The 15,166-nt window shown below is 51.9% G+C and overlaps 1 pseudogene; it reads left to right on the top strand.

The window, feature by feature from the left end:
* The window catches only part of LOC147107499 (organic solute transporter subunit alpha-like), a 98,410-nt pseudogene that overhangs the window by 59,540 nt on the left and 23,704 nt on the right, over window positions 1-15,166 (top strand).

The raw sequence follows: 15,166 nt of genomic DNA, 5'->3' as shown, positions 1-15,166 counted from the left end.
CAGCCTGGTTTGAATGTCACTGGACATAAAGTATATGGCATCAATAAAGGAAATCAATAAAGTTATACTGTAGGAATGTCTAGTTCCTATCCAAAGACTGTGGTCCACTCAGGTGCTCAAACAAAACGAAGTTTAATGGAAACTAACAGGTTTAAACAAGTAACTACAGGAGAACATCAAGTGTACGTCTGCTCAGTTCGGAGGCTCCACGAGGACTGCTCGGGCGGTCCCGTGGTTGGCATCATGACGTCATCACGTTCTTCCCGCCAGTGGGGGATCTCGTGATGAATGGCGTGACGTCATTGCGTTTACCCGCGCTGTTAAAGTAATCACGCTCTGTACAAGTAAACAGTATAAATAAAGATACAGACTCAGGCTGTAGCTAACATGTTGTTAAAGGGAATTATATACAAATGATCTGAGTCCTTTAGTGGCTCCGCCACATGCGCCCCCCCAGAATTGTCTTTAACAGCAAAAGTGAGACGGCGAGGAGGCCTGACAAGCCTGTCCGAGCGACTTCTATAACCCTGAAGTGGAAGCTGATGGGCAGTGGTCGAGCTGGCGGGCGGTTGTGGTGGATCTGGCATGGCGACTGTGGGCGGTCAGCCACGTTTTGGCGGTTGAGCGATCTCGACTGGGCGGTCCAGGTCTAAGTGTGCCGGCTTCAACCGGTCAACCAAAATGTGGTCCGGTTTACCTCCGATATCGACCGAAAAGGTTTTGTCTCCCGGCTCTATGACGCGGAAGGGACCAGTGTCGGGGGGCTTTAGCGGATACCGATGGGCGTCGTGGCGGATAAACACGTACTCGGCGCTCTTCAGCTCAGCTGGAACATGGGAGCTCTTTAAGCCATGATGCGACGTAGGCACTGGAGCGAAACATCTGGCTGCCTCCTGGTGGCTGACGAGTTGCTGGGATGCAGACCATGGCTCTGTTGGAGACGGGATGAAATCCCCTGGTACTAGTAGTGGCTGGCCATATACGAGTTCCACCGAGGACGATTGCAAATCTTCTTTGGGCGCTGTACGAAGACCCAAAAGGACCCATGGAAGTCTGTCCACCCATCCCACGTTTTGAAGACTGGCCCACAGAGCGGCTTTGAGCGACCTGTGGAATCGTTCACACAGGCCGTTCGCCTGTGGATGATAGGCGGTGGTGCGATGTAGTTTGGAGCCGAGCCCCTGAGCCACAGCGTTCCAGAGCTCAGAGGAAAACTGTGGTCCATGATCGGAAGAGATGTCCGCCGGTACCCCGAAACAAGCAACCCAAGAGGAGATGAAAGCTCTGGCCATGTCTGCCGAAGTGGTGGAAACCAATGGAACTGCCTCTGGCCATCTAGTGGTGCGGTCTACCAATGTGAGGATGTATGTAAAACCTTGAGAAGGTGGAAGCGGCCCCACGAGGTCCACATTCACGTGGTCGAACCAACACTCCGGAACAACGAAAGTGGCCAATGGAGCTTTTACATGACGCTGTACCTTGGCCTTTTGGCAGACTACGCAGGTGTTGGCCCAGTCGTGGACATCCATGTGCATACACCTCCAGACGAATTTTGATGACATCAGCCTTTGCGAGGCCTTCATGCCAGGGTGTGACAACCCGTGTATGGCGTCGAACACTTTTCGGCACCAGGCGACTGGTACGATAGGGCGGGGAGCTCCCATGGAGACGTCGCAAAGTAGCGTGGTGCCTGCGGCATGGAATTTGACGTCGGCCGCTTGAGAGCTAGAGGGGCTGGTTCTGTATGATTGGACCTCTGGGTCCGAGGCTTGATCCGCAGCCATTCGGGCATAGTCGACTCCGAGTTGGACTGCGTGAACAGTCACGCGGGAGAGGCAATCCGCCACCAGGTTGTCTTTACCGGACAAATGCTGAATGTCCGTGGTGAATTCTGAAATGAACATCAGGTGATGTTGTTGCCGAGCAGACCACGGTTCGGCGGTCTTGGCCATAGCGAACGTTAGTGGCTTGTGGTCTACAAAAGCCGTGAACGGACGTCCCTCTAGTAAGAACCGGAAATGGCGGATGGCTAGAAAAAGGGCCAGCAACTCTCGGTCGAAAGTGCTGTACTTTCTTTCATTTCGCCGTAGTTGACGGCTGAAAAACGTCAGCGGTTACCACGTCCCATTCACCCACTGTTCCTGCACTGCGCCGATTGCGTAGTCTGATGCGTCAGTGGTAAGGGCGATGGTGGCACCTGGAAGCGGGTGCACCAGCATAGTTGCGTTGGCCAAGGCGCCTTTGGTGTCGACGAACGCCCAGTCCATCTCGGCCGTCCAGCTGATCGGATCCTTACCGGACTTGGCCTTGAGGGCCTCGTACAAGGGCTGCATAAGCAGGGCCACCTTAGGGACGAACCGGTGATAAAAATTGACCATCCCGAGGAACTCTTGTAGGGCCTTGATGGCCTGCGGGTGCGGGAAAGATGTAACCGCCTCGACCTTCGTCTGTAAGGGAATTGCGCCATCTGATGTGATGCGGTGGCCCAAGAAATCAATCCGCTGCAGGCCGAACTGGCACTTGACCGGGTTGATAATCAAACCGTGTTGACTGAGGCGTGTAAAGAGGGTGCGCAAATGGCAGAAGTGTTCCTCTTTGCTAGGGCTGGCGATGAGGATGTCGTCGAGGTAGACGAAGAGGAATTTTAGGTCCCGAAGCACGGAGTCCATCAAGCGCTGGAAAGCCTGTGCAGCGTTCTTCAAGCCAAACGGTATCCGCAGAAATTCAAACAGGCCGAATGGGGTGATGACTGCGGTCTTTGGGTCATCTTGCGGGTGCACGGGGACCTGGTGGTAACCACGGACGAGGTCGACTTTTGAAAAAAAGTATTTCCCGCCAAATGGGCCGAGAAATCTTGAATATGCGGGATCGGGTACCGATCAGGAGTAGTGGCGTCGTTCAGGCGTCGGTAGTCGCCGCATGGCCGCCAGCCGTTGCCGGGTATCGGAGCAATGTGGAGAGGTGAAGACCAGGGACTATTCGACCGGCGAATAATCCCCAACCGCTCCATCTTGTCGAACTCCGCTTTCACAGCCGCGAGCTTGCCGGGTTCGAGTCGTCGGGCCCTTGCGTAAACCGGGGGGCCAGTAGTGGTGATGTGATGTTCTACACCATGTTTCGTGGCTGAGGAGGAGAAATTGGGCCTAGTCAGATCTGGGAACTCTCCGAGGAGGCGAGTGAAGTCATCTGGAGGTGGGAATGCACAGGAGACAGTGCGCGGCATGGCGTTACCGCGGTGGCACGGGATGGAGTGGAACGTGGCCGCATTGATCAACCTGCGGTGCCTGACATCGACCAGGAGGCCGTTGGCGCACAAAAAATCTGCCCCGAGGATGGCCTGTGAGACTTTGGCCGTGATGAATTCCCAGGGGAAGCGCTTGCCGCCGAAACACACCTGAACCCGCCGCCTTCCGAAGGTCCGAATGTCCGCGCCATTAGCCGCCACGAGGGAGGGGCCGTGGCCCCCAGCTTGTATATCGAGATTTGACGCAGGTAGGATGCTACACTGCGCCCCGGTGTCGCAAAGGAAACGTCGACCAGATAGGGAGTCGGTGATGAAGAGAAGCTTTCCCAAATCTCCGATGGCCATCGCAGCCACGGGGCGCTCGTTAGACCCGGTCCTCTTTCGCCAGGGTAGCTGCAGATGTTTTTTTTTTGAGCGAAAAGCTGCAGGGAGGGCAGCAGCATCTTGCTTTCGCGCCAAAATGGGCGTGGTAGAAGCACAACCACGCTGATTGAGGAGCTGGAGCAGCGTCTGTGGGGGATGGGCGCCTCGTGGCAGTGCAGTGCTGCTGTGTCACCGCGAAAATCTTGTCCACTTCGGCAGCAAGCTCCGTGCAGTCTGTGACTTCGGACCTGGCTAGGGCAGCCTGAACTTGCTCCGGTAGTTGGCAGAGGAAGAGGAAGCATTCCGGTTCGCAACCGAGGAGCGTGAGCATTTGGCTCATGAGCTCGGAAGGCTTGGAGTCCCCGAGGCCGGGCATAGCGAGCAACCGGAGGGCGCGCTCCAACTTCATGAGCCCGAAGACCTGTAGCAACCGCGCCTTTAACGTGTCATACTTGCGATCAGTAGGCGGACTACCAAGTAGGCTGACGATCTGTGAGGCTGTGGCGCTGTCGAGGGCGGAGACCACGTAATAATAACGGGTCTGATCCACAATGATGTCCCTGATGGCGAACTGGGCTTCAGCCTGGATGAACCACGCGGCTGGTTGTTGCTCCCAGAACTGCGGTAGCTTCAAGGTAATGGCGTTTGTTTCCATGTTGAGTATCTTCTGCGAAAACAGTTCGCAAAAGTCGGGGTCACCAATGTAGGAATGTCTAGTTCCTATCCAAAGACTCAGGTCCACTCAGGCGCTCAAACAAAATGAAGTTTAATGGAAACTAACAGGTTTAAACAAGTAACTACAGGAGAACATCGAGTGTACGTCTGCTCAGTTCGGAGGCTCCACGAGGACTGCTCGGGCGGTCCCATAGTTGACTTCATGACGTCATCATGTTCTTCCCGCCAGTGGGGGATCACGTGATGAACGGCGTGACGTCATCGTGTTTACCCGCGCTGTTAAAGTAATCACGCTCTATACAAGTAAACAGTATAAATAAAGATACAGACTCAGGCTGTAGCTAACATGTTGTTAAAGGGAATTATATACAAACGATTTGAGTCCTTTAGTGGCTCCGCCACAATACGATAATAAATTTTTTAGAACTTGTATAAAACAATAAGATTGCTGCAATTATTGTTTCCTTTTTACTATTGTTCATTGTAAAAATACATTATCCATACGTGGATACATGTTTCCTATAAGCTGAAATTAATAATTTTGTGTGTGACATGAATGGGATAGCATACCAGAGGGCTACCAATTACCGTTTAACTTCACTATTTTTCACCGGAAGCTATCCACGCTGTCTACCATGTTCTACCATGCACTTCTAAAGGTGGAAAATAACACACTGGCGGACGATGATATCAGTGTTAAAACAAAAGGTTGAAATTATTTACATAACCATCAGTAGATTCTTGACTTGCGCATTTCTTTAAACTGTTCAAAAACTGAGTCTATTATGAAACTTTGTAAGCGAAATTCATTATCGCCCAAGAATGGGCGCTAACTTCTGAAATGTTTGAGATTTAGCGCCAGGCACTAATGAATCTCACTGCACGCAAAATTCTGTGTCATCACTCAAAGAAAGGATGGGAGTGCTAAATCAAATGCTAATGACCGAGCTCAGTGGCATTACACTCAAAGCGCTAACCAATATCAGGTGCAGTCTAATCGCTAGTCATCATTGCCACAGGTTCTTTCCAGTTCTTAAAGGGGAGGTTCAATCATGCTGCAGAACCTCATTCTCAGCATTGCTGGTTCTGCAGCTGTCTCAGCAAGCAGCAGAAAGCCAAGGAGAAGGAACCGGATCACTGAAGGAGGTGTCATTATGACAGATCAACGGCCCAGGGAGAGAGCTCGCAGATTCTGCGACCAGGCATTGGAGCCGTTGGTCTTCGCTGTGGAGAGACGGAGGGTGGTGCTGTAACCAGCAAGTGGCAGGAGGCCCTCGTTGCAAGTCTTTCGTGTCATGTGGAGGAAGGATGAGCGGGCTGCAGCAAGGTAGCTGGCGAGTCAGCTCCCCGGAGGGCGGGTTCGCTCACGAGTTCTGCTGCACAGGATTCAGATGAGGACCTCGATGGGGAGGCCTTTAGAAGAAGGGTGATGGGTATGCACGCGGAGATGATAGGTGCAATGGCAAGGGTACCTGAGAGCCTCTCGGCAACGATAAGGAGTGTGGAGGAGTCCACATCCAACATTGCACAGAACTCTGCGCACACCATAGAGCCCATCATTTGCAGTCTCCAAAGGATGGTGGACTGCCGGAGAGACCGTGGTGACCCAAACCTGATGCCACGTGTGATGGGCAATGTCGCAGCTTCCATTGCAGCACAGGCAGAAGCCACACAACGTCTTAGTGCTGTAATGCAGCCTATGCTTGGTGCCATCAATTCTCAGACTGCTTTCATGCAGTATCAGCTTGATGCCACACAAGCTCTGACTGCTGCCATCATGGCTGGGTCGACCACCGTCCACCAGGGCGTTCATGGTGTCGCAGCAGGCCAGCAATCTGTGCTACAGCAGATTGGTAGTGATGCTGAGGTGCTACCCTGGGGGAGTGGCAGTGGGTCAGTGGAGCAGGAAGCTGCTGTCCTCACTCAGGATGACAGCATTTCTGCTCCCATCACTGGCAGTCCACCATTGCCCTTGTCGCTGCCTGTCATCCAGCCAGACCATACTGCTGCTGCCCATGCTGAGGTGGTGCAGTCTACAGCCGGGCCTTCCAGGCTCAGAGCTGCTCGAGGACGTCCTGCAAGACCAACTGAAGTCTCCCGCACGGACACTCAGCAGCCTTCGACCAGCCCTGCTGCAGCCATGGAGCCAACACTTCATAGGAGCACTCGAGTAGGCAAAGGCACTGTAACGCCAGGCACTAAGGGATTGTACAAGAGTGAATAGGTAATATTGTTGTTGTAAATATATGTTCCCTGATTATTGATAAATTTATTAATTGGCTTTGGATGATTTTGTGGTGTCTCTCATTTCAGCTTTGCACTGTAATATGGTTTGTGACAGGGATGGAATGATGGGGATGTGGTGAGCAATGGGGATCTGGGGTTTAATTTATTGGAACCGCAAGTCTGATGAGGTGGTCACAGACCGCCCTTCCAGAAGGCCGATTGAGTGGCTGCCTCCTCCCTCGCTCTTGTTCCTCCTCCTCCTCCTCATCTTCCTCTTCCTCCTCATCCTCGCCCTCTTCCTCCTCTCCCTCTTCCTCCCCCTGAGGTGGTTCTGCAATCCCTGGTGGCAAGGGCTGGGCCCTCATGATGGCCAGATTGTGGAGCATGCAGCAGACCACAACAAAATGGGGCACCTGCTCAGCCGAGTACTGGAGGGCTCCTCCTGAACGGTCAAGGCAGCGGAACCATTGCTTGAGCACCCCGATGGTCTGCTCAGTGATGTTCCTGATGGCAGCATGGCTCTCATTATATGAGTGCTGAGCAGGAGTGCTGGGGTTGTGGAGGGGAGTCATAAGCCAGGTGGAGAGCGGATAGCCCTTGTGTCCGACCAGCCAGCTGCAAGCTTGATGTGATGGCTGGAAGGGTGGTGGCACACCAGTCTGGTACAGGATGAAGGCATCGTGGCTGCTGCTAGGATAGCGAGCATTCACGTTGAGGAATCGCTGTCTCTGGTCACACACCAACTGCACATTAAGTGAGTGGTAGCCTTTGTGGTTACGGAAGACCTCAGGATTGTTACGTGGTGCCCGCAAAGCCACGTGGGTGCAGTCAATGCCACCCTGCACCATGGGGAAGCCCACTATCCTGGCAAAGTCACATGCACATTCGTCCTGCTTCTCTCTGGTGATGAGGAAAGAAATGTAGTCCCTTTTCTTACTGTAGAGAGCCTCTGTGACCGACTGGATGCAGTGATGGATGGCAAACTGCGAGTTGTCAGCTATCTTTCATGTTGCAGACTGAAAGGAACTGCTGGCAAAGAAATTGAGGGTGACAGTGACCTTGACTGCCACTGAGAGAGTGTAGTCGACCTGATCTGAGGCTCGAGGTCTGGTTGCAGTTGGTGGCAGAGTTCGATGACCACATCCTTGCTGAAGCGGAGCCTTCTAATGCACTGCACTTTGCTTAATTGGAGGGAGAAGTGCTTTCGCAAAACCCTTGGAGGGTAAGGCCTCCTGTTGAGAGCCCTGATGGCCCTTCTCCCTCTGGCCAATCTTTCTCGCTGCATGCGCTCCCTCTGCCCTAGATCCTAGAGGGCGAGGTTGACTGCCAGTACAGCCCCCATTAATGTAACGATGTGTATCACTTTGAAATTTTGTCAGAATAAATGTAACAAATTTTTAGTAGCCACAACACTCCTGATACTAAAGAACCTTTAAATGACTGAATTAAACTCTTACACAATCGCAAATTGACAAGGAAGCAGTGAAACAGCATTAACCTGACAGCTGTGATTGATCCCTTTAAATATCACCCCTGGAGCCGCCATCCGTCTGCTTCACACCTCCTCTTCCTGTCATTGTCAGGGCGAGGCGCTAAGGCAGGGGGCAATAATCAATTTGGCAGATCGAGCACTGAGTCAGCGTTGCATGCTCACTGACTTCACGATCTGCCTGGTACTAAAGCCCACGGTGCTAGCTCTTAGCGGCGGTGCTAAGGGGCAACTGGATTTGGCATGCGATGCTGGATTCACCTCGCCCCGGCGCTACTTCATTAGCACCCCGTTAGCGCCCCCACCAGGCACTAACGGGAGGCGCTAACCAACCGAATTACTCCCCCTTTATGTTGTAAATGTCCACGGAGCCTCTTTTGCTACCTTGATGTGGAAATGGCCAGTCCTAACTAGGGAACTGGAGATACAAGGAAAAACAACACCACTTAAACTCTCCTGGGTTTTCAAACGCAGACTCAACACATAAGGCCAAAGATGTTCTTTCTTCGTAAACAGATGCTCATGGGGTCAGGTGTCACGTGATCAATATTCCAGGAATATCTTCAACCAGAGTTGGCAAGTCTACCCTCTCCCTGGCTGGGACCACAGGAAAAAAAGAATAAAGGGCCACAAAAAGGGGCACATAGACAGGCAGATTTTAAAACAAGTGAATGTGTGGTATAAGCCCAGGGCCCAGAGCTGGATGCTGAAATGCAGGAGGTCAGTTTTTGCAGTTCAAAGTAATCTAGAAAGAAAGGTAACGCAAAAACAAGGACAAGTTTATTATTTTTTCACAACTTTTTTGAAGAGAGAAATGAGATGGAGTAAAGTGGAATTTTCTTTGGCTGTTATTCTGTAAGTTCACTTGCCATCTGTGAATTACAGCAGCTAACTATTCATATCTGGTCTTGTCTCCCCAAATGTTTCAGTCTATCTTTTAAAAGATTGGCGAAGCATGCATGAGGGCAAATGTTAAGGACACAATATCCAATTTCGATCACAAGGCGATCCTATTGTTACACCTCGAGTTAAGCTATTATATAATTAAATGTTGGGCAGTACAGGCACACTCCTCAACATAAGATGCTCAGTTTGTTTATGGGATTGACCAACACTGATGTACCCAAGAAACTATCTAAGGAAGACCTGAAACTTGTAACAATTACCCCTGCATTTGTCTGAGTCAGTTTTATTAACCAGTTAAGTAATTGACTGGTCGGCCTGCGAAGTCAAGAAGTAAACTTCAAGAAATTACTATTTGTTAAAGCCTACCATACAGGTCCAATTCTCATGGTTTATGTAACACTTGGTGATTTTAATTTTCTGTTGTTTTTTCTGCAGATTTCATTTATTCTTAATCAACTCCAGACTGCTATTATCAACATAACAGCATTGTCAGGGGGCATAGCCTGTGCACCTCCACTTTCACCCACAGCCAGAGGAGGATGTATGTTGTTTAGATGCTATTTTAATTTAAATCTATCATACACTGTAAACTTCCAAAAAATTATAACATTTTGATTTAAATTTGAACACTATGCCACAAAACCAGAAAAGATAGGTTTATGACTATTAGGATTAGAGGGGAGTTGAAGAGAACTTTTTTCACCCAGAGGGTGGTGGGTGTCTGGAACTCACTGCCTGAAAGGGTGGTAGAGGCAGAAACCCTCATCACATTTAAAAAGTACTTGAAGTGCCGTAACCTGGAAGGCTACTGTGCTAAACCACTGTTTGTATTCCTGTTTGTCCTGTTTGTATTCCACTGTGTACATGCCTGGACATGCCTCGGCTGACTCCTCCCACAGGTCCTAGTATAAAGGTGACTGCTCCCCAGCCCTTAGTATCATGGACCGGTCGACCACGCGAGGCAGGCCTTCATTCTTTTGTTAATAAAAGCCTTTGGTTACTCTTCTAACTCTCAGTCTTTTATGAGTAATTGATAGCGCATCAATTTTATTAACAACATTTTTATAATGGAGAAGATCCTCACACCAGCATGCCTGGACTTAGATCATCGGGAGGCGGACTCATCCACCAAGTTTACTCACTGGCTTAAGTGTTTCGAAAAATTCCTAACCGCCTCCGAAGCAATCAAATCGGACAAGGACAAACTGGATGTCCTGACCTCCAAAGTGAACCACCGAGTGTACTCGGTCATCCAAGACGCGACCTCGTACGCGGACGCTATCAAGCTCCTCAAGGACCAGTACACGCGCCCAGTGAACGAAGTGTACGCCAGGCACCTCCTGGGGAGTCGTAAACAACAACCTGGGGAATCGACCGTGGAATACCTTCAGGCACTGTCTGTGCTTGGCCGGGCCTGTGGTTGTAAGGATGTAAAGGCCGCCGTGTACACAGAGGAACTTATCCGGGACGCTTTTGTAGCGGGCCACCGATCCAATTACACCCGACAGCGACTGTTGGAGCAGAGTAACCTCGACCTCAACAAGGCCTCTGAACTCGCACTATCGTTGGATGCAGCCTACCAGGGCATGGATGCCTACTCCTCTGCACCGTGGACGCCGCGGGGAATGACAGCCTGGGACACGGTAGGACCGCCTCATAGCGCCGTGCCACCCCAGCCACACCCCAACAACGGCCCAACTACCGCAGCAGTGTCCCAAGGCCAGACAGCAGTGCCCCAAGGCCAGAAATGCTACTTCTGTGGCCAGGCAAAACACCCCAGAGCACGCTGCCCGGCGAAAAACGCGATCTGCTCGGGCTGCGGGAAGAAGGGACACTACGCTAGCGTCTGCAGGGCCAAAGCCACCCCGAACCCCAGCAGCGCCGCGTGTGGGCCATGCGGGCCGCCATCTTGGACCTCCCCGGCCATGTGCGAATCACCGGTACAGCAGCCATTTTGGACGCCTCCAGCCACATGGGGATCATGGACGCCGCCATCTTGGACGACAGCCGGGACGCAGCAGGCCCCCGACACCGCCTCATCTGATACCCGCAGCGACACACCGACCCCTACGCTGGCATCCGTTACACTGGACCAAGCGAGACCGCACCAACTGGCCAGTTCCACAATGGACATTAAGGTAAATGGTCACGATACAATCTGCCTTTTTGACTCTGGGAGCACGGAGAGCTTCATCGACCCCGACACGGTGCGGCGTTGCTCTCTCCCAGTCCTGCCTGCGCAACAGCGGATTTCTATGGCCTCCGAGTCCCAGTCGGCGGACATCGGCGGCTACTGCGTGGTGACACTCGTAGTAGACGGGACCGTGTACGATCATTTTAAACTTCTGGTCCTGCCTGACCTCTGCGCTGCTGTCCTGCTGGGGTTAGATTTTCAGTGCCACCTTAAAAGTGTTACGATGGCGTACGGTGGACCCCTACCCCCACTCACAGTCCGCAGCCAGCAGCTTCCAAACTGCCCGCCGCGCACCAGGTGCAACCTCTCCACACTCAGAGTCACCCCCCCCCAACTGTTTGCTAACCTCACCCCCGACTGTAAGCCCATCGCCACAAAGAGCAGGCGATACAGTGCCGGGGACAGGGTTTTCATTAAAACCGAAGTGGAGCGGCTCCTGAAAGAAGGGATTATTGAGGGCAGCACCAGCCCCTGGCGAGCCCAGGTTGTGGTCGTTAAGACCGGCGAGAAGCAGCGCCTGGTCATCGACTACAGCCAGACAATAAATCGCTACACCCTGCTGGACGCCTACCCACTCCCCCGTATAGCTGATATGGTCAACCAGATCGCGCAGTACCGCGTCTTCTCGACCATTGACCTGAAATCAGCATACCACCAGCTCCCCATCCGCCCTGAGGACCGCCAGTACACTGCCTTTGAGGCAAACGGCCGCCTCTATCACTTCCTTAGGGTTCCCTTTGGCGTCACCAACGGGGTCTCCGTCTTCCAAAGGGAGATGGACCGGATGGTAGATCAAAATGCGTTGCAGGCCACTTTCCCATATCTGGACAATGTGACCATCTGCGGCCGTGACTTGCAGGACCATGACGCAAACCTCGAAAAATTCCTCCGCACCGCCCAACTCCTAAACCTGACATATAACAAAGAGAAGTGCATATTCCGCACAAACCGCCTCGCCATCCTTGGCTGTGTTGTGGAACACGGAGTCATCGGCCCCGACCCCGACCGGATGCGTCCCCTTATGGAACTTCCACTGCCCCACTGCCTCAAGGCCCTGAAGAGGTGCCTAGGGTTTTTCTCCTATTACGCCCAGTGGGTCCCCTACTATGCGGACAAGGCCCGTCCGCTGATCAAGTCCACCTCTTTTCCCTTGACGGCAGAGGCCCGCTTAGCCTTCCACCGTATCAAGGAGGACATTGCCAAAGCCACCATGCACGCAGTGGACGAATCCATCCCCTTCCAGGTGGAAAGCGATGCGTCCGACTTTGCCCTGGCCGCTACCCTCAATCAGGCGGGGAGACCCGTGGCCTTCTTTTCACGAACCCTCCAAGGCCCGGAGACCAGACACTCAGCTGTTGAGAAGGAGGCCCAGGCGATTGTGGAGGCTGTGCGTCATTGGAGGCACTACCTGGCCGGAAAACGATTTACCCTGCTCACTGACCAGCGTTCAGTTGCTTTTATGTTTAACAACAAGCAGAGGGGCAAAATCAAAAATGACAAGATCTTGAGGTGGAGAATCGAACTTTCCACCTACAACTACGAGATCTTGTACCGGCCCGGGAAGCTAAATGAACCCCCGGATGCGCTATCGCGTGGCACCTGCGCCAGCGCGCAGATCGATAGACTGCGGGCCCTCCACAATGACCTCTGCCACCCGGGGGTCACCAGGTTCTTCCACTTCATCAAGGCCCGCAACCTGCCTTACTCTATTGAGGAGGTCAGGACCATGACCAGGAACTGCCAAGTCTGCGCTGAGTGCAAACCGCACTTTTATAGACCAGACAGGGCCCACCTGATAAAAGCCACTCGCCCCTTCGAGCGCCTGAGCGTCGATTTTAAAGGGCCTCTCCCCTCCTCCGACCGCAATGTGTACTTCCTCAATATTATTGATGAGTACTCCCGTTTCCCGTTCGCCTTCCCCTGCCCGGACATGACCAGTGCCACGGTCATTAAATGTCTGAACAACCTCTTCACCCTGTTCGGCTTCCCCAGCTATATCCATAGCGACCGGGGCTCATCGTTTATGAGCGACGAACTCCGTCAGTACCTGCTAACTAGGGGTATTGCCACAAGCAGGACCACCAGTTACAACCCCCGGGGGAACGGACAGGTGGAAAGAGAAAATGCGACAGTTTGGAAGGCCGTCCTGCTAGCCTTAAAGTCTAGGGGCCTTCCAACCTCCCGCTGGCAGGATGTGCTCCCCGATGCGCTCCACTCTATTCGGTCACTGCTCTGCACTGCCACTAACGCCACCCCTCATGAGAAAATGTTTGTCTTCCCAAGGAAGTCCACATCGGGGACATCGCTACCGCCATGGCTGACGTCCCCAGGGCCGGTCCTACTGAGAAGACACGTGAGGACCCATAAAACGGACCCCCTGGTCGAGAGGGTCGACCTCCTCCACGCCAACCCCCAGTATGCTTACATCGCATACCCGGACGGGCGGGAGGACACAGTCTCCATAAGAGACCTTGCACCCTCGGGGGCCGCAGTAACCCACTACCCACTACCACCCCCCCCCACGATCCGATATCCAGCCCCAGCAGACGGCAGGCCTGGGCCCCGCGACCCGCTCGACATCTACGAGGGCGACACGCCTGTGCCACAGCCTACGCTGGACTCGACGCCGGAAACTTCACTACCCCTGCCGTCGCCACGCAGATCACAGCGGCAGACAAGACCTCCGGAGAGACTCCAATACACTAACTTTTAATACACTTCACCCCGCCGGACTCAATTTTAAACAAGGGGTGAATGTGGTAAACCACTGTTTGTATTCCTGTTTGTCCTGTTTGTATTCCACTGTGTACATGCCTGGACATGCCTCGGCTGACTCCTCCCACAGGTCCTAGTATAAAGGTGACTGCTCCCCAGCCCTTAGTATCATGGACCGGTCGACCACGCGAGGCAGACCTCCATTCTGTTGTTAATAAAAGCCTTTGGTTACTCTTCTAACTCTCAGTCTTTTATGAGTAATTGATAGCGCATCAGCTACAGACCAAGAGCTGGAAAGTGGGATTAGGCCGGATAGTTCTTTTCCCGCCAGCACAGATACGATGGGCCGAATGGCCTCCTTCTGAGCTGTAAATTTCTATGATTCTATGACTCTCCACATTGGGTTCACCATCAGCCCTGTTACACAGAAATACATCACCTTCCATTCAATCAAGGAAGATCATTGATGGTTGGCAGTGAGAATTCTGCAGGGCAGACTTTCCTTGCTACCTGGTTGAGGGGAGAGCTTGTAGATTTCTTATTATTTGTCAAGATTATTTAAGTGATACCAGCCTGATGAACTGGTCCTGTGCATTCCTACATTCCTAAGTGGTTCAGTGTGGTTAGAATAAAAACACATACCTTACAAATAGAGTGTGTAATTTTGTGAGGCTCTGTTACTGGTGCTGGCCTCGCTAGCCTTACCCTCAGGTCGGAGATAGTGCTATAACACTCTAGCCAATTCTCAAATCTGTGCTTGCCGCTAGCAATCCCCCTCATCGACAGCGGAGCCTCACAAAATTACTCTAAGAATTATTTATACCTTTTCTGAAATGGCCTAGGTACCCTCTATTGTAATTAATAGAGATCTTTTCCCTAAGTGCAAAGTCAATCAACTAACAAGTTACACTTCTCTCTTTTCCAGATATGAACCAGCAGCTTCTTATAATGGAGATGTTTATTATCACTATGCTATCATGAATTTACTACAGGAGGAAATACAATTTACAAGAAATAGATTAAATGCAATCCTCAGTAAAAATACAAGATACCCAAAACCACTTGAATGGTACCATAGCAGAAGGTGAAATCTGGAGAGTGCAAGGCAATAATAAAACACCTTTTAATGGCAAGGATTCATGTTATGGCATTAACGGTTTCTCAGTTCTCTTTTTGACCTTCCACAAACACCAGCCTGTCATTCCAATAGCACAAAAATGTTTGTTTAGATTCTCACCAGTTTTAACAGTTCACTTAATATTGCAGCACATTTTCTTGTTCCTGTGCCTATTGGATCCCTGGGCACAGTGAACACAAGAAGATCAGGTGGAGACGAGCACATGCCAGAAAGGGA

This window comes from Somniosus microcephalus, chromosome 14, assembly GCF_052327205.1.
Source record: "Somniosus microcephalus isolate GS21.2 chromosome 14, FLI_Smic_1.0, whole genome shotgun sequence".
In the NCBI taxonomy this organism is placed as follows: Eukaryota; Metazoa; Chordata; class Chondrichthyes; order Squaliformes; family Somniosidae; genus Somniosus; species Somniosus microcephalus.
The sequence above is the reverse complement of the archived record's forward strand: the minus strand, read 5'-3'. Positions and strand labels throughout refer to the sequence as shown.